Source organism: Aythya ferina (genome assembly GCF_964211825.1).
Source record: "Aythya ferina genome assembly, chromosome: 1".
Taxonomy (NCBI): domain Eukaryota; kingdom Metazoa; phylum Chordata; class Aves; order Anseriformes; family Anatidae; genus Aythya; species Aythya ferina.
The window spans coordinates 187,223,380-187,249,457 of record NC_140296.1 but is presented as its reverse complement, the minus strand read 5'-3'; the positions used below and the strand labels follow the sequence as shown (position 1 = coordinate 187,249,457).

At 37.5% G+C, this 26,078-nt stretch overlaps 1 long non-coding RNA gene across 1 annotated transcript in view; it reads left to right on the top strand.

Moving 5' to 3' along the window:
- LOC311430381 overlaps window positions 1–23,838 on the top strand; it is a 57,968-nt gene extending 34,130 nt beyond the window's left edge. Inside the window, exons 2-3 of the long non-coding RNA XR_014688748.1 lie at window positions 13,884–14,194; window positions 20,822–23,838. This is a non-coding gene — a long non-coding RNA (uncharacterized lncRNA). The remainder of the gene's footprint in view (window positions 1–13,883; window positions 14,195–20,821) is intronic.
- The last annotated feature ends 2,240 nt before the right edge of the window (window positions 23,839–26,078 follow it).

Below are 26,078 nucleotides of genomic sequence, written 5' to 3'. Positions count from 1 at the left end.
TTCTACACATATAATTTTGCTTAAAGTGCCTGTACAGTAAAATCTTCCCATTATAACATCCTGAATTCTGTGAACTTAGTTGACAGTGTGAAGAAAATTACTGTGTAATGACTAAGTACCTTCCGTCCATCCTGATTTATTTCTGAAACATGAGAAAAACATCACAGATGCATTCTACATTGTTCAGAGAACATACATATGCATTTAAGTCACTTACATTATACATTTTTGTGATGTAATTGTGAAATATGTTCTTTTTACATTCCTAATTATGGAGTAGAACAGATGGCAAAGACTTAGTTCAAAGTAATATATATCCATTAAAGTAAACGATGTTGCCAACCATTCATCAGTGATAGAAGAGTTTACTACTTCCTTGGAATATAATTAGGCACTACCTTGGATTGCAAAAATATATTTATTTCAAAGTTCATTTTCTCTAGTCATTTGCCGTTAAAGTTAGTTAGAAAACTGTTTCAAAGCTTGTATTATTGAATGTAACACATTTAACTAGGTTTGTCATTTGACAGCAGGAGATCGTTTGCAGAGAATGCAACTGTGAGCAAGGACTAGAAGTGACATTTATTTTGTCTCTGGGCGTGACTCACTGTGTTTACACTATGATAAGTTACTGAAAGCCAGTAACAGGTTGCAGTGATGGACTTTCAGAAAAAGATCCTGAGCAGTCCAATCCCAAGATAACCCTGGGAAAGATCCCTGCTGTGACTGGTGGAAGGGCAGAGTTTCCAGTACCCACAGGCTAGCACAGGCTGGGGAGTAGCGTGCCAGGCTACATATCTTCCAAATCACTGCTTATGTCATATTTCTGACTGACCAGCATTCTCAGTGCCTAGGCTAAGTGCCTTATTGCTGTAGTATTCATATTTAAGAAAGCAATGAGCAGTTCATGTGCTGTGCTGTGCAGGAATGCCAAACCCTTTCTCCCTGTGCAGACAACGTAGGTAAGTAGGTGACTCTGAGCAGTAATCCAGAAGCCCTGAGAAAAATGCTAATCACCTTAAAATAACTTTGCAAACAGCTATCTTTTGGCAGTTCAGTAAAAATAACTTAATTCCTTCACTTGTCATTTGATGCTATAGCAGATATTTAAATATAAGTGCCATAGTGCAGCAAGCCAGGATTTTACCTGGCTCTTCCACAGGTGCATGAGGCTAAAAGGAAGCCCCTTAGGCAGCCACACCAGTAAGTTAAGCGGTTCAAGGGAAAGTATCCTGATACTCAATTTTCTACACCATTAAATTGCTACTACAGCACGGTTTTGGCTTGAGCTGAATAGCATTTTCCTAAGCAGTTCTTGGGCAGAGGGCAGAAATTTGCATGGTCCAGTCAGACTGCTCACAGCAGGCAGTTTGCAAGCAGGCATTTTCTCCTGGGGGCTAGGAGAAGTTGCTGGTCCCTTGGCTGTACTCTGTTGGCTGCCTTCAGTGCCAAAGTAAGGTTTTCTGTTTATTTACTTTGCTTGTACAGATAGCTAAGTTAGATTAATTAGCCTTAGTTACCAAATTACACAGGGAAAAAAAAAATCTGAACCTTAGATAACCAAGGGAATAATTTGTTGACATTTATAATAGACAGTGATCTAAGAGAGTTTCTGTCAGAAGCTCTGTTCAGCAGCAGCACACCAACTTAACAATTTTTATTGTATCCAAAGTGCACAATAATCAGCTTGCACATGCTTACAGGGAAGCTACTTGCAGGCCTAGGGCCTTCAACACATGTTGTAGTTTGCACTCAGACCCTGTATATTTTTTATAAACAGTCTTTACTTAAACATGTCTGAAGTAATCTGTAGATAACAATTATTTTTTCCAAGCTGGCTGCCCATATGCACGGCTGGAACTAGGCTTGAATGCAAGACTGTATGACGTGGTTACAAACAGATCTTTTTTCATTTAAAATACAACCTGAGCATAAATAATGTTTTCCATACTCTGGCAACGATTTAGACACTCTGTGCATCCCTAGCTCCCCAAACTTTACGTAATTATTGCTTTGTAGAATGACTGCTGGAATACTTTCTCGGGTTATGGGATTTTTGGTCACCCAGTGGTGGTATTTGCTCTGGCTTACTAATATGAAGGCACCTTGTCTTTGCGAAAGGATGACTGCAGGAATTATAAATCTTCTGTCTAAGAGGAAGTAATTACTGAAATGAATCAAAGCCCGTTCTGCTAATGCAGTGTTAGTGTAAATCCTCCACCAATTGTAATCAGGAAGAGTTTTGCTACGGATTTCAGTGCTTGATGAATCAGACTATAAGAAAAAGAAAAAAAAAAAAAAGCCATGTTTTTTGTTCTTAAATTTCTTATTAATTATAGACAAGAGGGGCAATAGACATGAGGCAAAGTCAATATGTTTAATGTGAAAGCTAGTCATTACTGAGAGATCTGTTCTTATTATGCATGCCCAGAATCCCACAGAAGCCCATGGAGAGTTCTGCAAACAGTTCCCACAGCTTTAAGGGCTGGTTGTTCTTAGTAAACAAAAATAAAGAATACAATACAATGCAATATAATACTATACTATGCTATACTATACTATGCTATACTATGCTACGCGATGCTACACGATGCTATATAATATAATATAATATAATATAATATAATATAATATAATATAATATAATATAATATGAAAGTTAGGCCACATAAGTTTGTATTTGACCACTCTGCTGGTATTGCTGAATTGGTGGGAGTGTTTTCTGTACCATCTCAGCTTTCTGTTGATTCGAACTGTCTTGAGAAATGCTTAAGAAATTTAATTCTTGCCACAGGAAATGTAATGTTACTCAGATGGCAGAAGTATCTCAGATTGCTTGTCAGTCTTCCAAGTTTTCATGTGCAAAACTGAACTCAACAGCCTCCAAAACCCCCACTTCTTTTGTCCATTTTCAGTATCTGCAGACACCTCCCAGAGAGTAGCCTGGATCTCTTCTGTGGGTTGATGATTCACGTTATGCAGGCACCACACATGTGTAATTGAGGTATATAGAACTTCCTAAGGGAAGTATATATAATTTCTTATATTACTATCACAGTTTTGGGCTGAAATGGGAATATACTTTCAGCAAATATAATTAGTTTTTGTTAATCTCATCTTCCTGGACAGTTTGTCATTGAGGAAGACTTGACAGACTGGTATTGTGAAAAACTTGTATGTATTCAGACCTGCAGTTTGAGAAAAAAGACTATTCCTGCAAAGGAATAAGCCCTATTCCCACCAAAAATGCTGTGGGATCAACAATATACAAACAAAAGGAAATCCAAATCCAATTGACATGATAGAGTCTTTTTTTTTTTTTTGACTCCCCCACCAATGTTTTATTATGATTATTTTTATTCAGGAGGGATGATGGAACAAAATCAACTATGGAGCATATATCCCTGTGGCATTTTGTATACCCAGAAAGTCTAATTAACAGGTTTCTCTAATAGTTGACATACATGTGTATCACATATCCCACAGCTGCACCTATGGAACAGTGACTAGTTTGGATTAGAAGCATCTGTTCATTTCTCCTTTGCCTTTAGTAGTTCTTTCCACACTTCAGAAATGCCAAAGATCTTTGGCTACTTGGTCACTCTTTTCTCAGAGAACTGTGCTTACTGAAAAGCACATTTATCATACATAAGGACAGAAGTTTGCTGCAGGGAAAGACAAAATGTATAGTACTGCCTGCATCACAGCAGTCACCATTTTAAGCAATACTTTCTCAGAAAACTCTTCAGAAGAAGAATTGCAGAAATGCTAGACAAAAAAGAAATTCCAAACATTATTCATTTTTCTGTTCTATTATCATCATATCTGAACTGTTCTGTAATATCTGGTATAACCAACAAACTGCTCACTTATGTGCATGGGTTCTCAGCAAACAACCCTCATGCAGATTGCAAATGTTACCTACCTTACTTGCTGTTTCCTAAATGAAAATAATTTTAACCTTTTAAAAATCAGGAAAAAAAAATACATAAAAGGTTTGCTTCTTTGTTCATTGACTTTATATGAATGATCAACAGTAGCACAAATATTTAATATTCTGTCAGTTTAAAATCTATTGAAAGAATAAGTAAAGAAAATGCCCTAAATAGCTCAGAAATTACAGAAGAACTGACAACAGATGTTTGGTGAAAACAAAAAGCAACCAACACCCACAAACCCAGCTACTCAACGTTTTTCTCCCACCTTGTTTTACACCTACGTATAGGTATCATTGACAGCTGATCCTACATGTATTAGACTTTGTGCTGACTCTGTGTCTGCAATAGAATATTGGCAGGCAGTACCGCATCAGCAGTCTGAAATTACATACAGACAACTAGAGAAATACAGGTAAATGCATACTTTTAGTTGCAAGTTTATTTATTATGAGATGTTTATATAACCTTATAGAAAAACGATTCAGTTTTGTAGTCTTTCACTATGTATGCTTTAACACGCACTATATTTGAAAGTAAGGTTGGAAATAAGTTTGACAATGCATGCTGATAATAATTCATGTTAATAAACAGTAACAATAACTGATAATAATTCACATTAATAATAAGACACTTGGTCCAACTCAGAGAAGACTTATTTTCAGGTTAATGTACCATGAGAAGGGATCAAGCTCTCTCTTAATATATACAATATCTATTTAGGAATAAGCAATACTAAAGACTAGCAGGTTCTTAAGAGTTTCTCAGTCTATTTTAACAACACAGATAGTACATTGAAGTGACATGAGCAATCTTAAGCACCTGAGGCCTAACCCACAGCCTATTAAATTTAATGAAAATATACTATTTTCTCTCAAGGGATTTGAAAACAGTTCCTTGAAGTCATTAAGACAAATCTAACTGTTTTTGCTGTATAACCAGGCCAGACTTTATATCCTTCTATATCTCACAATGTTATTAGAGAGCCTGCTTATGCAGGGCCCACTAACCCTGTTACTGGCCTAACAAATTGAAACAAAAAATCCAAATTGAGTAATGATCTAAACAGGACAGAGAGAGGGGGACAGGTAGAGATCATAGAATTTCTTGTCATATCTGATGCTGCTCTGGGGAAATGATGGCCAAGAATTTCTGTGTCCTTTAGTGAATTTATATTAAATAAATAAATAAAAATTAAAAGGCCTCAAATAAGTTTCTTGGTGGGAGGAAGAGTCAGGACCCTTTGAACAAGTATAGCTTTGATGTACATAATCGGTTGTACTGAGCACTGGCACAGGTTGCCCAGAGAGGCTGTGGAGTCTCCATACTTGAAAATTTTCAAAAGCCACCTGAATGTGGTCCTAGACACACTTGCCCTGGGTGTCCCTTCTTGAGCTCGGGGTTGGATCAGATGACTCCAGAGGTCCTGTTCAACCTCAACAGTTCTGTGATTCTGTGATTGTGTGATTCTGTGATTCTAAATACATAGGCCTGATTATGCTCATACTTAAACTGCAATTTCACTGTGGAAATAGGGAAGTGTGAGTTCATAGTCATCTCCTCCATAGCCCTCTCCTTTAAATGCATGTACGAAAATAAGAGATAAGGATGCATTATTTAACAATGTTGGCTCAAAAATTTGTGTTAGTTTCCAGTGGAATCAGAAAGCAGAACTAAACTCATTATAAATAAATCAAGTTGGTTACATTGTTCTCCATTTATATTTGTGTTTTTGGAATAATCTGTTTCTGCCATTGTTTCTCAGATTAATTGTTTCATTTATCTTATCTGTTCCTACCCCATTTGGAAGTGTAGTGAGAACAGTGGGTTACTCTGTAGGTTGACAATAGGGATAAGGCTTGTCTTTTATTTATGCTGCTGCATTTCTAAATTTTCATGTGCCTTGTCAGGTTCTTTTAAATTACATTTTTCAGGAAAATGTTATATTAAAATGACTAAATTCCCCAAGACAGTAAACTGAATGATTGAGCCATATGAACAAAGAGGAAAATTATATAGTAGGTTAATGACACTCCCAAAAACTTAGGTGAAAAGCTAAAGCGGGAGTGGAATACTAATCAGAAGCTGCTCTCTAACCAACAATTATATTTACTTTTGAAAAATACTACTTTTGCATTACATTAAATGGCTTTTTTTTTTTTTGGTAGCATTTTTAAATGTTCAATTCTTGCTAAACAATAAAAATCTTTAATCCACAATAAGCCATTGTTAAGTACAAAGGAAATAAATACAGAATATATTTCATGCAGCAAGCACTACTGTATCTAAGAGGTTGTGAATATGAATGCATGCTTACACAAGGGTGTGGCTGTATAAGGCAATAGGAGGCAATATGGCATTTCCCTCTGTGTCAATAGTATACTGCTTGTTTCTAGTAGACAAGTGTCTGCACTGCAGTTACCACCATAATATTGTGCAGTAACTGGCCCATGTTGTCAGTCACAGCAGGGTGCAAGAAGGAAACAAACGTGGCGATAATTTTCTTGTCTCCACAGAGATTGGGCCTGGGAAATGTTTGTGTGGTAATGTTTGCTGAAGCTGATGAGGCTTTAGCTAACATATGGGTTTTGTATAGAAGACTTCTGCCACAACAGTTATCTTTTTGGTTATCTTCAAGAATTCTGAAGTAACTTTTTTAACAGTGCAGATATTACTGTGCTGGTGCAATACTTGCAGCTGTCAGTGTTTTTACTAACTATTACAAAGTCAGCTCTGAAATATAGTAGCATTGTCACTTGTGAATCATACAGCAAAATTCTCTAGAGAAACATACAAAATTCCATTTAAAGTCTTCTATTGGCAAAGACCCCCAAACTCCTGTGCCCTTCACAGCACACAACCAGAGCAAAAGACAATAGTTCCCCTTATACATAAGATGGGGAAAAGAGGGTGGCAGATGGGGGGAGGGAGGAAGGGAGAGGGCTAGGGAATAAGGCAGTGGGAAGTGATTTGCTGTAGATCACCAGAATATACATTTATTGAGGAACTGAGAAGAATGCATTCATCTACTGAGTACTATTTTAGTATATCCACTAAAATATTGGATCTTCTTGGACTTTCTACAATAGTATCCTGTTAATGCTTTGCATACTCTTTCTTTGTGAATTAACAGTCCTAACATATTCCATATGTGCTGTGGTTAGTGAACACAGACCAATGGCAACAGGTTACAGATTAGATCCAAAGTCCACCAACATCTGTGTGTCCCCCAAAACATTGGATGGAGCCTATTTAAAAGGGATGGGCACTGCAACTCTATATCAGATTTAACAGATGAGAGGAAATATGATTTTTTAGATCAAGAGCAATAAATACAGTTTGTTTTTCATTAATGGAAAATAAAATCACATGTTTTGTGGAAAAGATATGAAGTTCCAAACATCATTTGCCTGGACTGGACTTCTGGTCTTATAAAAGATATTTCTGAGGTCCTCGTAGAAAATCCTTGGGAACAGTGCCCAGATTGTTGCAGGTTTGCTGTTTTTCAAGTTGTTTCAGTTTTCCCGATGAATTTTGCCATTTGATAAACTTCCAGGTACTTTCTAAGAAAGTAGGTGGGTGAGCAGAAATTGGGAGAGAAATCTGAAGAATTTTTTGATCCAGGTGATTTTTTGAGCCACTGAATTGGCATCTTCCAATGGGAAAATGAATTTTTCCATAGGAACATTTCTGATCAGCTTGGTTATTCCCTATACTGATGCAAAGAACTTTTTGGAATCCTGTTGTATATTATCACATTTCTAGAGGCCAATGTTTATTTGTGTGTGTGTGTACACATTGTATAGAGGATTGATATTTTAGTATGTCATGTTTGCAAATACAATGTAAGGCTTCTATAGCAGCAAAATGGCTTGAAGAGTGAGATGACTATAACATGATCAGTCCCCATACTACTCCACAGGAGTAGGTCAGTCCAAGTGCAAGTCCAAATGCTTTTGCTGATTGATTGTTGTTAGTATGACCTGTACTTTACCAATAACTGGAAAAATACACACCAACCCTCATTAAAGAATCAATGATTATATGAAACTAATTAATAAACAATTAGAATCCTTAGAAATGGAAATGGACAACGTGTATTTTTGATTTATGTGAGTCACACATTATTGTAATAATTTTTTAATGGGAAATGCCTGTATTTATAAGCACACGTCTAACTAGTTCACTGTGAAAGAGATACATAATATGTCAAGAAATGACACTAATTCCCATCACTAAATATGAGAAAATGTGAAGATATGATTTAAAATGTCACACTTGCAATCAGAGCAAAAACCTTACAATCAGGAATCTGCAATAAATATTTACATAGTGCCTTTTGAAGACAGAGACAGTGAAAACATATCTCCAGCAGACTAAACATGTCTGGAATAAATTCTAAAAATAATTTTATCTGAAGATAGGTTAATTGTTGTTTTATAGTGCAGGGTTACAGCTAACAAAGTCTTTCCTGACTGTGAGCTTCTAATGTAGAGTTTTTAGATAAGCAAGTGGTTTACTGTAATAGACACATATCTGAAAGCTGAGAAGACATAAAACTCAGATGCTGTGGGTTACATATTTTAGTGCAAATCAAAGAGACATATCACAGAAAGTGTGTGTGTGGCAGCGAGGTGTCATTACATTACTTCCAGTTTTGGACTGGAAGGGAGTGACGAACATCTGAGATGTCACAGAGCCAAAATTCACACAGGAGGCTGGAAAATACAAGTGCGCCATGGCACTGCTGAAAGCAGGGAGTCTCAACAATGCCTTGGGCATTGCTTGTGGGAGAGAAAGAGGTGTGTATGGAAACTCAGCACCATACTCACGTGGTAGGAATTCTTCACTGCCTTGAGGACTCCCTACAGCTCATGTATGCCACGGAATATGTGACTGCCCTTTTTGCTTAAAGACCATATTATTAATATAATCAATCAGTTCAGGTACTTTCCCAAGTTAATATTTCCAATTTTTCTTAAATATAAACATATAAATATATATACAAATGTGTCTGGTAAAACTTCTCAAAAATAAAGGACATTTTCTGGTCATATTCACAATCTTATATCTGATGCCTGCAGATGTTACAGAAATACACTTGTCTGTGATTACCTGTGTATATCTGTCATTTGTAGAACTATGAAAATGCCTGCCATAAGATTGTGCACTTTTCCTTTGTTCAGTGATTTTGATTCAATCTAGCATGAAAAAAAAGATGGAAGTTTTTCCTCACATTAAAATGTCTAGGTAATCCTTGTTAGCAGGTGTGCTGTTCATTTTTTGCAGTAATTTCCTATGACATTGGAGTAGCTTTTTCTGAGATAAGGTGGCTTGTCTGCTTTAGAGAGTCATTGGATTCCCATCTCCTTGCTTTGGTTTTATTCCTTTTCTAGAAGATCTGCTCTCTAGTGCTTTCATGAGTGAGTCTGATCCTGAGTAGTGCTGGAAAAACAGGAGTGTTGTCAGTAAGTTTTCAGTTATTAGGTTATTCAAGGCCAAATGCAAGGTGTTGCACTTGGGTCACGGCAATCCCAGACATGAGTACAGTATGGGAAAATCTTGATGTGAGCCAGCAGTGTGTGCTTCAGCCCAGAATGCCAACTGCCTCCTGAGCTGCATCAAAAGAGGGAGAGGCCAGCAGGTGGAGAAAGGTGATTGTATACCTGTACTTTGACCTTGTGAGGTCCCACTTGGAGTACTGAGTCCAGGTCTGGAGCCCCCAGCACAAGAAGGATGTGGGTCTGTTAGAGTGGGTCCAGAGTGCCACGAGGATGATCAGAGGGCTGGAGCGCCTCTCCTATGAAGAAAGGCTGAGAAAGCTGAGGCTGTTCAGGAGAAGAGAAGGCTCTAGGGAAACCTCATTGTGGCCTTTCAGTACTTAAAGGGGTCTTATAAAAAGGATGGAGAAGGACTCTTTACTCGGGTAGATAATGACAGGACAAGGGGGGATGGCCTTAAATTAAAAGATGATAGATTTAGACTAGACATAAGGAGGAAATTCTCGCTGTAAGTGTCCTTACCCAGGCACTGGACCTGGTTGCCTAGAGAAGTTGTGGATGCCCCATCCCTGGAGGGTGTTAAAGGTCAGGTTGGATGGGGCCTTGGCCAACCTGATCTAGTGAGTGGCATCCCTGCCTATGGCAGGGGGATTGGAGTTAGATGATCCAAACCCAGATTCCAACCCAAACCATTCTATGATTCTATGATTTTCTGTAATAAGCACACCAACAACTAAGGCTGAAGAAACAGGATGTATTTTCAGACACAGAATCTATTGCCAGACATGAAGCAGAAGAACAAATAGAGTCCTGCACCTGGGAAGGAACAACAACATGCATCAGTACAGGCAGGGGGATGACCTGCTGGGGTGGAGCTCTGAGGAAAAGGACCTGGGGGTCCTGGTGGATGACAGGTTGACCATGAGCTAGCAGTGTGTCCTGGTGGCCAAGAAGGCCAATGGGATCCTGGAGTGCATAAAAAGGAGTGTGACCAGCAGGCCAAAGGAGGTGATCCTCCCCCTCTGGTCAGGCCTTACCTGGAGTACTGTGTCCAGTTCTGGGCTCCCTGGTATAAAAAAGACAGGGATCTCCTGGAAAGAGTCTAGCGGACGGCCACAAAGATGATACGGGGCCTGGAGCATCTTGCCTATGAGGAAAGGCTGAGAGACCTGGATCTGTTTAGCCTGGAGAGAGAAGACTGAGAGGGGATATCATCAATGTGTATATCATATACATATATACATATCATCAATGAGTATAAATACCTGAGGTGTTGGAGACAGAGGGAATTGGCCAACCTCTTTTCAGTGGATTGTGGGGACAGGACAAGGGACAATGGCCACAAAATGGATCACAAGAAGTTCTGCACCAACATGAGAAAGAACTCCTTCACAGTGAGAGTGACAGAGCACTGGAACAGGCTGCCCAGGGAGGTTGTGGAGTCTCCTTCTCTGGAGATATTCAAGGCCTGTCTGGACTCCTACCTGGGCAGCCTGCTCCAGGGAACCTGTTTTGGCAGGGGGGTTGGACACAATGATTGCTTGAGGTCCCTTCCAACCCCTACAATTCTGTGATTCTGTAAAATCCATAGTACAGAAGGTCTGTCAAATCAAGGGTTTTGCCCTGAAGCTGTTTGTGAATTTGGGCAGTGAGGATACAGTAGGTTTATACTTCAGACTGGCAGAATGGTTGTGCTGATAGGGAAAGAGGTTTCGGTTGGAGAGCAGCCAACTCAAGAGTGGTGTTTCCAGAAATTCGTGGAGATAGAAGTACGTTTGGAAATATAATCTTGGTCTATTGGCCTCTGAAATGAGTGAAAATCTCGTTTGAGACCTGGTGGACTTTGGCTAAGACCATAGGCAACAAAGAAACGTCATAGGTTTCTTTGATTCTGCATGTTTGAGAAGAGTTGTGGCATGGCCTGTGGTTTGGATCAGACAGGGTGCTGAAGGGAATGAGGTTTTGGTCTGAAGTTTGGGACATGGGAGATGTGAGATAAAAGAGATAAATATTTACTATTCTGTGTTGGCTTTACTTTTTAATTGATCGTCAAATGCTTTTAAATGAGTAGATTAAAAAATAAGGAAAAATGAACTTTGAGTAAAATAACCCACAGTTTGTGTTAAGATCTGTAATGCATTTATAATAAGAAATCTTCTTACCTCTATTATTGTTCTAAATCCTTGTGAACAACAAATAATGAGGCAAAATTTACAAAATCAGATCAAAATCAAATTTGGATCTTTCCAAATTTAAAAAGTTATTTTAACTAACAGTATATTTTGTAAAATATCTCATCTACAGCAAGAAAAAAATAGCATGAACCCTATATATATATACGTATATATATAAATAAATTACATTACATACAAATATATCGACCAAACAAACTTAGAAACACTGCAGTTTGTCATATGATTTTCTTTTATAAAGGAGTACTTAGTAAAGATGAATTTTACAGTTATTTTGGAAAAAAAAGAAAAGAATTATGTTTCCATAGACAAATATTGATGATATATTTTTTGCTTATTTATATTGATATGAGATCATAATATAGCGTAATGATTGTTATTATTTGTGAGTTTATTATCCCTGTCTGTCACTGTGTTGAATTTTCTTCTACTATATTCATCAATATAATTTTATTTTTGTATATTAATTTGTGATAAGTAATGACATTCATTTGGATTTCATGTTTTAAAAAGATTAAAAAATAATTTTTCCTCTCTAAGTCAAAGCCAAACAGAATCTTCATCTTCTTTCTTTATATTTGTATCTTTTTCCATTACTGTTTTTAATTTGTAATGAGCAATATTTGTGCAGAGATATTTTGTTATGAAGACAGCTGAGCTCTGCCAAGCATTGTCCTACTAGCACAAGTTAGAATTGCAAGAAAACATTCCAGACTGTGCCCTTTTGAGTAGCCATTTATTCCAAGCAGTGATAAAATAACTTCTTTCTATCTGGTGTTGCATAACTTGGACTATTTCTCTACAAGTCTCTTTTTTATTCTGAAAACAGAAGAATAGTAATGTTTCCCCTTCATAGTTTATATTCTTTTCTGGAAATATAATAAAAATATGGAAAAATAATTGTGTTATAGCAAATGATGAACAGTCATTGGAGAATGAATTAGTAAATACAAGATATACAAAACACAATAAAGGCATCCATCATCTGCCTTTAGAAGATCAATCTTGAATTCTTCATTGGATATAATGGGAATTTTGCCCCAATTGACAAATTCAGCAATATGGCTGCATCTACATGATAGACATAATCAAAGTCCAAGTCGCATAAATAGCTGGTTTAATATAGTCTTATTGTTCTACTTTTTTTTTATATATATATATATATTTTTATTGTGAATATTATTGTTGTTATTAGTTTTTACTATACCCAGTGGAAGTGACAATGGCAAGATAACATTGCTTTTCATAATTGCAGTCCTGCAGACAGTTTGATATACTTTGATACTGGATGCAGTTCTGTTACAAAAATGTATATAAGTCCAGACTATTCATAATTTCTAAAAGTATCTAAATATATATATTTATCTCAAAACGCCGGACTACTTGCTGCTGATTTACTGTAACAGACATCAGTTGAGAAAACTCATGATTTTCTGTTGAACATAATCGGCTGATTTATATTAGCTGTATACTGGATTGACCAATATGACATGAATGTTCTCTCATATCTTTCCACTCATCTTGTTCTGGTGACACAATGGTCAGTTGAAAGGATCTGCAGAGAGAACCCACATTCTTTGAAAAGTCTCTAATTACAAAGGAAGCAATTGCAATAGCTGAAGTTGCATACCTTTGAAATTGCTCAATTAACAGAGTTGTCATCACAACTAAATGAAGCATTTCTGACTTTGATCTTGTAGTCTTACTATTGAAGCATTCTTTGTCTTATGCTTGTGATGCTTTACACAGAAATGTCCGCTCACTATTATGTCACCATTTCTTGTGGTACTGACCATTAGAATTGAGAGTGTTAGAGGAACAAATCCATAAGTTTTCAAAACGAAATGAATATTTTTAATATTAATTTTAAATGAATCTTTTTTTTTTTTTGCTATATTTGTTTATACTTGATGTCTGAGATCCTTTCAAGCAATCATTTGATTTGGCAGAAGTTAGTGGAACACAGAATACAGAATTGCCTCACTTTTTATGGAGACATTACATTAAGTACTGGAATGTCAGTCCAATCAGAGAAGAGATTACTTGCCTATTGACTTTGTATACAAAGGCCAACAACTTTTCTTACCCATAGTTAAAATGTATATTGGCAGTCTATCTATAGAATTAAGAAATTTTAGCAAATTGAACAGTCTTACATTTCATAAAATCATATTTTGCTCTCAAATGTATAAAGCAATGAATGGCAACATTTTTTTCAAATGAATGATAAGCTGCTGTTCTTGATTTTATTGCAGTCATCATAAATGGCATTGGACTTCACACACTTGCTACAATATTCAGACTTAAAGAGATCTGATTTCCTCTGCAGCCTTCTGTTGAAATGAAAAAGGTCTGCAGTGTAATTACAATGCAGAAGCAAAGCCAATTCAAGTTTATGGAGAGTCACAGACAATAGCCAGGAGATTTGAGCCTGCAGAGGAGACCTTGCAGTCCTGGAAGTCAGATCTGGGAGCTCTGGAAGGCCGAAGAGATCAGAGCAGGCACCCAGGAGAAATGGCAGGATAGGACACTCCTAGTAGTGCCGGAGGATGAAGTCATTTCCAAGGTACACTACAAGAATTTTTATTACATAGAAAACACATTATTCACATTTGTTCATTTTGAGCCCAAATGATCCTAGTGGCTGAAAGCACAAGGGAGTTCCATGTGCTCAAAGAAACTGCTCATTTTCCAAGAGTGAAATATCCCTGAAAGTATCAGTCATAGAGCTCTTCATTTAGCATTACAAAAGTTCCTTAAGTAGGATGCCCAGACCATCTGCAAACAAATTTTTGTCTGGTAGTCTGAGGTAGGTAGATTATGAAGTCCCAAAGGCATGGAAAACTTCCCTGCTTCATGGAGAAGACTCTGACCAAGTACCATACATATTTTTGTGTAAAACATTCTGAAAAGGTAAAATCATGAAGTTTGAAAAGCTGTACGTTTAGGAAGTACTCTTTTCCTATGTGGCTGGTGAACAAGCACCTTATCATAAGGCATATGCCTTAAGTAAATATTGGCTAGTTTTTGGTTTTACTTAATAAATTCTGAGCAGACTTGTGAATGGGTACATTAATTAGGACTGTAAGAGTTCTTTGAGGAACAGAAAAAATAAGATAGTAGAACCACAAAGTCAAAAATCTCTTAAAAATAATTGCAATTTGAGATGTTTCTCTAAATGAGCTGACTGAAAATATACTTAAGCTATGGACAACCTATTTCATGTCATGCCAGAAAGTGTATGGCTAGAAAGGATGATTCCACCCTTCCCTCATCTCATGTAGAGCTTCTCATTCCCACTGCCGTGGTGACCCCGCTTTATCACATAATAAGGTGACCCATTTTCATTGTGATGTTTGTTTGTTTGTTTGTTTTTTGAACAGAAACCAGTTTCCAGCTAGTTTTGAGGGCAGCTATACAAATGCTTACCACAGCAACCAGGGATACATAGTGCATGAGACTGAGCAGGCTGGTAAGAAAAGGGCGGGATGTCCCTTTTCAGTCACAGCACTCTATCTTTCCATTTTGGAACTGGACTGTAAGCAACATTTCCCTCAGGATACTGACATACTGTGGGATGAGAAAATCCAGGCTCTTGTTGCTTGAACAGTCTAGAAGAGTGCACATATCTTCTGCTGGACTGAGACCAGTGATGTCAGAGCACAGTTGCATATTCTTTTTACCCCAGTTGAATTGTGCCAGCTGAAACACATGAAATAACAACTTTTCCTTTTTTGACTGAATCAGCTGTTGTGATAGAGACAAACCAAGATGCCAATGTGCAGACTTCTGACTGTATTATGCAAGGAAATGTTTTGATGTCTTACAGAGGAAAATAATAAAAAAGTTGGATTAATCAAAGTGTATCAAATTCAAATTGTTTACCGTGTGAAATATCTATTCAAATTTGGGAGAAGCTTTGTGTAAGCAGAATGGTAAGTCCCTGATAAAAACTTCTTGTAATATAGGATTTGAGGATGTGATGTGTATTTATGTTTAGAGTTAAGAATCTAAAATTTGACATGTAGGCCTTATACAATCATGGTCTTTCGATAACAGTAATGCCTTGGCTTTGCATATATTTGAAAATGCATCTTTATACACTTTTCTCTCTTTTTATCAAGTGCAATTTAAATATAGCATATTAAAAAAAAAGAATGGTATATAGTGGCAGTAAATTAATTTTTTAGATGATTACGTAGTAACTTGGCTTATGTTGGTTTTGCTCTTCGGGTGAAGGTAAGTTTCTCCTGTATGTGCCTCTTCTCTTGTTATTTTTGGTATGCCTTACTTGTAAACTCCTCTGCAGATGCTGTTTTATCACCACGTGTACATAACACTTAGAAAAATGCAGTCTGGCTTTTGGTTGGGCAATCTAGATGTGAATTAATAATGTTAATACTATATAGTTGCCTGTCTACATTGTTTTCCATGGACAGAAGAATAATAGCTCTTGAGGAGTCCACCATTGAGGAAAACCATCAATGAACTGTTGAAAAATGAAAATACTAACTCGATGAGAAGGAGAATGAAAAGTTAGTATAGTTGTAAAAACACTTTTTTCTTATTTAGCAGAAAGACCTTAGCTGTTACGGCACAAGTAATGCACAAAACAAAACTGGACATAGCTTCCTATCCTAAAATAAGGCATCATCATTATGAAAACAAAAATACATGTAAATACTGATGATGGTATAAACCTTCATAAATGTATAATAGTTCCAATTTATTCAGAGAAAAGTTAACATTTTTCTGTATGCTTTATATGTTTTCAGAACTTTTCACTGCAGAAAGCTTGATTAATTATTTCCATGCAATAGTATACTTTATTATTATTATAAAGCCTAGAATTTATTTATAGAGATTAATGTTTTATATAGAACACCTTTTATTACAAAGAGTTGTTCCTGTAGCAGAACTGCAGAGTTAGCAGGCATAAAATTCTGGGATACAGAAAGCAGTTGCTGTTCCCTCCCATTGAACTGGCTGATTGCCACTGCAGAGTGTTTCAGGCTTTCTGCATAAAGCTCCTAAGGGTTTGATACACTGTTCTGTTACTGGGAGTGGCATAACAGTGCCAGTGATTCAGTTCCTAAAATTCTACACAGCAATGGGTTGGTCTTCCCCTGCTTCCTTTCCTGATATTAATTCTATGTATTCCTTTTGTTGATTTTATCCTGTAAACCCTAAATAATATATTTTCCACTCAGTATTTTTAGTCTGCTGTTATATCTTTATAACGCTGTTTCTGAGTCAAACTAGACTTTTTAAATCTTTCTTAGTAGATTAGTCCTTAATCATGTTGCTCTTTTCTGAACATTGTCTGCTTTGACAAAATCTTGCTGGTAACATGTATGTGGGAATGGAACATGCTGTATCTCTTTTCACTGTATTTGCACAGGAAGGGAATTCTGTGCTTTCCCTTCCTTTGTGATATGTACATGCATAGGTAATCTTTCTAGTGTTTTATAGCTCCAGCTGATATAAAATATAAATAACTATGCAATTGTCTTACAGTGGAGCAATGTTTAACCTTCATGGATCTTCAAGATCAGAGAAGAGAAAAAAAAAAAAACCAAACATGCAAAGAAGTCATTTTTCCCTATAAGTTATCCTTTCAACCAATGGTTCCTGACCTTTGCCTATGTTGCTGATGATAATTTGTGATCCAACAACACAGCCAATGTATTTGTGATTTTGAAATGCAGAGTTAGAAATAAGAGCTGTCTGGGTCAGAGATTGGATAATAAAAGATGGAGTAATTAATCTCATTGTTCAGTTCAAATTTGGTCAAGTGCTGGTTCTGCCTGCCTGCTTCATTTAGGAGGAGCAGCAAGAGCTGAAGCTACTGTGCACTCTGACTTGCAAAGCAGAGATACCAACTAGCTCTATGTCACTAGACCTCTTCTGATTATGTAAATGGCCATCTAGTTGCTTGATGGATCCTATGGAGTCTTTTTTCCTGACCCACTGCTGTTGCAAATGTGCCTTCTTTTTCCTTTTCACTGTTGTCAAAGAGGATGTGGCAAAGCTCAGCAAAGACACAGAATAAAAGCATCCTTCATCCTCAATGTAAGGAATAACCATTACTGCTCAAAAAAACTGAGCATACTCAAGTAAATGTTTAGGATCTTTTATGTATTGTAAGCAGAAAATGCAGTTGCCCTCTTCAATTGGCAAATTGAGGTCCCTTGGTAATGTAGTTGCATTTATATCATTTTACGGTGATGGCTGCTGAACAGAGCATTTTTTCCTGCCAACTCCCTTAATACAAGAAGCAACATATTCTTAATGCAGATTTCTTTGATATACTGCAGTATCTCACAAATCTGTCTCTGTAGGGATTTTACTGTTCAGCAGTAAAACTTTTTTCAGTTTTGAAATACTACATGAAACTTAACCTTCATCACTCCCCCAAATCCTGCAAATCCTGATGAATATTAAGAATGAAGAGCAGACACTCTGGAAAATTGGAAAAAATATGTTTTTTTTTTTTTTTTTTTTTTTCATTATAAGTTTCTCCAGACTATAGTTATTCATTTCAGAACTTCAAATTATCTTTTGTTGCATCTCCGTTAAATGGATATTGAATTCATGGTGATAAAATGTTACACTAGTCCTATGGCACTAGTATTTTCTAACACAATTGAAATTTGAATTGTATATACATGAAGTCTAACTATCGTTGTAGATAATTGCAGTGATCTTACATTTTGGTCATAAAGCAAATATGCTAAAATAGCCTTAGATGACTTAGAGTGATGCACAGTTGATCTTACTACAAGGTTTCTTGAAGTGTGACAGCAGACTAATGCTTTCATGTAACCACTGCAGATAGTAAAGGTCAAGAAATGAAAATGATTATGCCAACAACAACTCTCAACATTGTAAAGTAAAAGCCATTAATGATAATGTATGTTATTGCAACCAAGACATAATGTAGGACTTGAATCTATGTAACATATTTTTTTGATTTATTTCAATTTACTCTTATTTTATTTGTGCACTTAAGAACGGGGATTGGTTATATAATGGGGAAGCAGGAGGATATATTGTTCCTCACACTTTCTTTGTCTGAAATGCAATTTACTATTTTTCCATGGTTTGAATTACTTTGTAAAACAACAAAGCTGGAAAATGATTTGCTTTTTTTTTTTTTTTTTTTTTTTTTTCTTTCCTTTTTTTTTTTTTTCTTGTGTTTAAAATACCTCAGATAAACTTAGTATAATACAAAAAGCCTTATGGCTTGTCTATTACAAGTCACATATGTAGAAAGAATTGACATTTTCTCAGGAATAGTGCATTCTGAGAAGTAAAGTCATTAGACAGATTTTTATCCGAAGAATGAAGGCAGAGAGTGGAATTCCTAAGAATTATTTGTTCTTGATTTTCTTAAAAAGTAACTTTGTAGGACTAGTCTAAAGATTATCATCACCATTGGCAGAAACTGTACCAACATAAATCCTAAGAGCCCTGGCACACACCCTCAGCTGATTCTCCTTGGGGAGGCTTCAGGTGTTACAACTTCTCACAGGCTTTGTCTTGTCTCCCTGACAGAAGTTACCAACTTAATAGCTGGGGCAGCAGGATGGTGCATGGGACTGTCAATCAGCCATAACTCAGTTTTCTGTCGGGCATTTTAAAGTAAACCTGCCACAACTTGTTACAGTTAAAATGAGCTGGGTTAGCAAAGATTAAGCACTAAGATTTAAATGTTTAAAGATAAAATGCCTCGTTGCTTCATTTTGGCTGAAACAGATTAAGCAACGCTTGTAGGCCCAGCCTTGCTGTCAGAACAGGTAATAAGTTCCAGGGCTGGGGTGATGAAGATGTGGGAGCAATAAGCAGCTCCACCGGCACACAAGAGGATTCCTATCGACAGCCACAGAGTCCTTGGGTCATGGCACTGTGGTCATTAACACCACATCCATCCATTTCTGGGTGACCTGGCAGTGCAAATTTGAGCCACTTCATGTCTAGGTGTATATTGACATTTCAGATGGGCACTGCTGAAGCAGCCTCACATTGCAGGTTCTACTGCACCAGTTGCAACAAAGCAACAGAGCTGGCTTGTTCTCTGTGGGCGACCAATCCTGCTGCATTGTGGGGGTGTTTGCATGGGGTTTCTCTAGGGTGTCTATCTTTCTGTTTCTGAAACCAGTCAGTCTCTTGTAAAGAGCATCTAATCATTGCCAGCTCACAATCTACATTTGCCGCTGCAAGCACAGTACACTATTTTCATCTCATCAATAAGTGGCAACAGCTACATGAATCTGGAGTTTCTTGACAGTGGTTGTACAACTGTTGTACGCAACCGGAGCAAGACCCTTTGCCGTGGGTTTTGCTGTGGGAATTGCTCCTCCCATGATAGACTACACACAGCAAAGGAGAGCACATGGAGACAGTGGCAGAAGGCTGAACTGGCAACATTGCGAGAAATTCATTCTTGCTAGAAATCGTGGCCACTGATGTTAGTGCTGATCTCATTCTTAAGGTGGTGTAGGAGGTAATCAAGGTCAGTGACAGCCAGCAGTGAGTATAGGCCTCTAAACAACTGCGGTTGCTTAGAGGTTGACTCCCTCTAAAAACAGCACATAGGCATTCTTCAAACTTGTTTCTTGTACTTTCCTCGAGTGTTTGGCTGTGGCTGCTCAGTTGTGTTTGTATACATTGCCACATCACCACAGCATTTTGCTGGTAGCACAGTTCTTCATTAAGAAAAAGTGTCATATTTCTCAGGTCATATTTTATTGCCATGACTTGCAGTTGTTCAGCCAGCTTTGTACAAAACTTCAAAGTTCTTGAGTGGAATATGTGTGTATCTATCTCAAGAGCGTGTGCAATTGCTGAGTATCATGCATGCAGGCTGCCAGGTGCACAATGCCAGTCCCATTCAAGTCTGTAGAGTCATGACTTCACCCTTTCCACTTGGCAGCCTGACTTACTCTTGATGCCCTGTTTCATATCCTATCCTATCACAGCTTCAGTGATCAGCAGGATCTGTACAGCCACAAACCATGCTGATGGCTGTGCTGTATGCAGTCTCAAGGGGTTGTCCTTTGTGCCAGTTGTGACACTGGTATCAGCCTTTCTTTGAAGATCTTACTGTCTTCTCTCTCTTGACTATACTCCATTTCCCTCTAAGACAATTACAGTAAGGTTTGGCTTGTTGAATTGTTCGTCTCTTTTTCAGGACAACAAAGGAAATCTATGGATGTCTGAAAAATAATCCTTCCATCCTGAGAAGGAGCATCTGGAGGACAGTACTGTATCACTTCAGGCTAAAGATCAGCTTCAGTTTGTCGGCTTTTGCAGTGTTAGCAGCAATCCCGTGCATGATTGATGACCATTTGGTAAAGCAGTAGACAGAGATGTAATCTGCAACCCATTCCAACATGCTTTATCTTACTGTTTTTTACTGGTCTGTGGGTTTGCTTTCATTTTACTCCAAGCAATTCTGATTAGGAAAAACAGCAATTGATTCTCTTTCAGTGAGTGCATGTATGTCTTCTGAAACAATCACCTTTCTGTTCTGGAATAGCAAGCTGGAGGGGTGAAGAAAGGGTAGCACAGTTCTTTAGCCTTCTTTGTATGCAGGCCATAGTTTGTGGCCCAGCTTAGCCAAACCTGTTGAAGCAGGGCAGAGCACAATGGTCCAGGTTCTCAGTGTAAGGCAGATATGGACTATGGCTTGAAGTCCAAGCCTGTCTTTTTGGTAGAGTACCCAGAACAAGACTGTGTTCCCAGAAGAGAGAACGTGGGAAAACATAAACAAAAACAAACAAACAAACAAAAAACAGCCAAAATATAAACAACATACTACCCTGGAAGCAGATATCCTTGCCCGGGCTTTATGCGGGGATTCATTCTCTGGTTATGGATTCTAAAACTAGTTCTGCTACCATTAGTTCCTTGTTACCTTATCTCACCTTATCTCCCACAATAGCTTATTCAGCCTCAGTCATCTGGTTCCTCTGAGGCAGCAGACTACTCTGGAATCCCAAATCCTATTGTATTCCACAGCTATCTTTGTATCCCAGTTAAGACACAGTCATGCTTCTTGTAAATAATCACAGAGTAATAATCACAGAGTCTGTGGCTATGGCAGTAAATTGAACATGTCTGGGAATGTTCTAGGTACCAAGGCCAACAGCTAGTAAATAGCTTTTACCTCCCAAAGAAGGTGGCTGCAGGCAAACAGTTTACTGGGAGTTGTCACTGGGTAGCTACAGCTGCTAAGTGGTGTCAGAGAATTTGGGAGGATTGTGGTAGCTGGAATGTACCACATTTGTGACAGGGAGCATTCTATGAGTTTGCTATAACAGGAAGCCAAATTCGCAAGCATACCTTTATTTATTATTACAGACACAACCAGGGAGTTCAGTATCATCCTTGTCTCCATTATAGTTCCATGTAGAGCATTGTTTTTGGCTTTGCATTGCTCCAGCTTCCTTTGGTGTCCACCTAAAGCATTTATGTAAGAATGGTAAAATACATTGAACTATTCTGCATGTTGCCCAGTCAAGGCATTCTGCATATTGGATTTGTTGGTCAGACTGTTCTGTCCTTCTGCTTGGGATCATTCTGAATGACTGTAAATGGTTCCCCATAAACTCCACTGCCATACACATGGCACATATGACTGTCTCAGAGCCTGTCTCTGATTCTGAGTGGACGCAAATGCAGCACTGCTATTGGATTTATTGGATTCACTGGAAGCTGAAGCTAGGTCTGAGGCAACACACACTGTCAGAAAAAAAAAAAAAAAGAAAAAAAAAAAAGAAAAAAAAAAAAGAGAGAGAGTCACTAGGTTTGTATTAACCTCTGCATGTTTTGTCCAAAGAACTACAGAATATCTGTGTGTGTGTGTAGGAGGATGCTTGACTGTGCTTTCATTTGGGATGCTCTGTTCTTACCTAATTCCATTATACAAATAATGATAAGAGGAAGTGGAGTCTGGGCATGAAGCCTAACTTTGAAGCATTTAAGAGTGTAAAACATAGAAATAATATGATTTACTTTGCATTATTGGGAAGGATTTTTTCACTTTAAAGAGCTTTTATTGATTTGTAGAAGAAGGAGAAGGAAAACTATATACAGTCAAATTTACGTATATCTTCTTACCCTCTTACTTATACTGAGTAGCCCAGTTCCACACTTTTCAGTGGAATCACTCACAGTAATAGACTACTTTCTCTTTTCTCTCAGTAATAGTGACAGTATTGAATTGAGATAAAAAATATATTGACAAATATATCTTTAAAATATAAAAAGATACCTACATATTTTAAATAATTCTGTACAGCTAATACTATTACTTGGACTCATCATTCAGTGACCTCATGTGTCCTCTAATCTATGTATGTTGAAAGGTTTATGTATCCCTGAACAGAAGTGAATTTCATTGCATTAGAGCTGCCTGTTTGTTTGTAATTGTGTTTTTTCCTACTATTCAAAAGTAACTTACCACTGAGTCCAGTACCATGTCTTCAGATCTGAGTTCTCACTCTGAGCCTAGCACTGAAGCCTTGTTTCTTGGCTGAAGTGGTGAAAGAGCACATTCAGCTACCAGCTAGCATATCTGCCTTCTCTGTGTGTTTGGTGTTACAGTTACTGAGCTGGGCTCTGGAAAGAACTATTTTTAGCCCTTATCACCAGAGAGGAGACTACGGTGGGTTGGAGCGATTGAGGGAAGGCAGTAATAAATCTAATCCAGAGGGATCCTGATGTAGGATGGGGAAACAAAATTCATAGACCCTACTGACAGCTCTTGTGGTGTAATTCTGTAGGAGAGATGCAGTGTCTCATCTATTTTAAAACAAAGAAACAAGCCCTAAGAATAAGAAAGTTTCACTCTCATAATAGTAAACTATGTCTTTGCACTCTGAACTGCATTTGCTGGGAAGTCATAAATATGAGATATTTAACTGCCAGCTACCATAATTTAAAGTAATTTCCTGGTTGAACAGTATTAGCGGGAGAGGTACTGCAGTCATTTGCATTGTTACAATACTAACGTTGGAGTTTATTCATATTAAGGTTGAAAATGTCAATTGTCTTGCTTGTGATAGCAATATTCTGAGAAAATATTCTGTTTATAATGTTTAAAAATTGCCTAAGTAGTAAATATGTCTCAGCTTGTTATGACTCAGCTCATAAAAGACAGAATATTTTAATACAATAAAAGAATGCTGATGCCTTTTTTCCAAATGTCTCCAGTAATGATTTTAATAGCACTAGACCAGAATGTTTCTGATTGCTACTTGTCATCAACCCATCTGGCAGAAAAAAAATAGTGGCTGGAGTTTTCAAAGGGGCTTATTGGGGTGAGGCACAAAACTTCCTTTTAAGTTGTGCTGATCGGGTCTGTTCCTACTGAATGCAAACTGAGTCACTCTTCTCTACAGTGAGTATAGTATGCTCTTGCTATGAACTCAGTGTGGGCAGATGCCCATTGCCAGATTAGATGTTAAAAACAGGCTGTCCTCTTTAAAGACTATTATCTTTACTCATTTCATATGTCCATGGAATACACTACAATGCAGTCACTGCATTGCTAATGTTTTTCCCTTGTGAAAATGAGTCTCACTGTAACTGGCATTTTAGTTTGGAAAAACTTCATATATCAAGATAAATTAACACAGGTAAAGATCTAAGAAGCTGGTTCTTATTTTGTACAGATTAGACCGACTCTCATTGCCACTTGGAATCCAATTTTGATAGGAAAGAAAACTATTATTTTATTCTTGGACAATAATATCAGGGAACACATCTGCACAGTGCCTATCTGAGAAACACAAGAACAAGACTGTCTATTGTTCTAAACTGTATTAATAAGCAGTCATAGTCTTCCCCATCACTGCTTCTATTAAACACACCTAATTAATTGTATATACAATTCTTGACTTTTAAGACATGTTTAAAACATGTTTTTATTTGCCATCAATGCATAGGTGAAAAGCACTCTGTCTCCATACCTCTTCTTTTCCTTCCTCAAACTAGCTTTCCCTACATCTCTCTCTCCTTGGAAACTTGAACAACACAGCACGTTGTGATGTTCATCAGGCCTGGGCTTGTTAGGAGAAGGTCTGGAGCTGGAGAGTGAGCTCCAAAGTCCAGTCCAGAATTCCCCAAATCCCTCTTTCTCTCTTTCTTTGCTTATTGTGCCCTATAAGCATCCACCACTTGAAGGAAACAGAGAGTAAAATAAGAATTCTGGAAATTTGGCTGATATCTCTGACAGTGGCATGCCTTGAGAGAATGGATATCTTTTAGACGGGACTCAGACAATCTTTAACAACTTTTGTTATATCCTTGAAGGTTCTTGGAGCATTGTTAGTCCAAGTCATGGGGACAGAAATGGCCATATCTCCATTCATCTTACCTACTCTTGCTGGTAATGTGTTGCTATGAAGAGACTAAAATGAACTGAATGTTCTGCTGAAGAACTGGCAGAAAACCCTCAGTGAGCATCCTGCCAGACTTAGTGTTATTATCATGAAAATGCATACTCATAAAAGCTGTACTCTGGATGGAGCTAGCAGTTTTAATAATTAATGACCTCCTGTGATTTCATTCCTATTGAAAGAGAAGTGATTTTCCAGGCAACCTTGCTGCAATAGTCTGAACATGTTACAATTACCCTCAGAATTTATACTACAACTCTGTCCACTTGTGAGAAGATGGCGGCTTACCCTTCCATCTTCCATTGAGAGCTTCCAGGTACTTTGTGTGGTCATGGCTACCCAGCAAGGACCTCATGTGTTTCTCAGTTATAAGAATAACGTTACTTCAGTGCATACAGCTGCCAGAACTTTAAAGCATACAGTGAATTTTTAGAAGAGAAATACAAGAAGACAATATTTCACATTTTCAAACTACTGCACTACCGTATTTCCACACATACACACAGAAACCCTACCCTTCATTTCAAAAGCCCCAAGTCTGATGAATGTTATGGGGAAAAACCTGCTTCATGTATTTTAAGTGCTTTGCTGATGAGACAGTCTGTAGATTTCTTGTAACCATTTGTAAAGGCAGTGAATGTCCTTGAATATGTTCTTTATCCAAACAAACAAACAAAAAAAAATCCACCAGAGACTTCATTAATTTTAGCCTCAATCATCATCAGCTGAAAGTTTGTTTGAAAAGTTTGTAAGTGACTATTTTTCTTCTAGAAAATGTACAAGCATTCAATCAAGGGGCAGAAACCCAAGTGCAAGTGAGCTGGTAAGCACTCAGACCAATAGTGGAAGAACAGTTACTTGAACAAAATCTGCTTTGGAGCAAATATAGAGAGGCTCTACTTCCCTTTATTTATAATTCCCTATAATTATAACAGTGTGAGTGAGTGCAGCCCACAGTCTGAAGCTTATTCATCAAAACTGTGTACACTGCAGTAAATGCTGTAGAGAAAAGTCATGAGTGATTTCCCTATCAGAACAAACTCT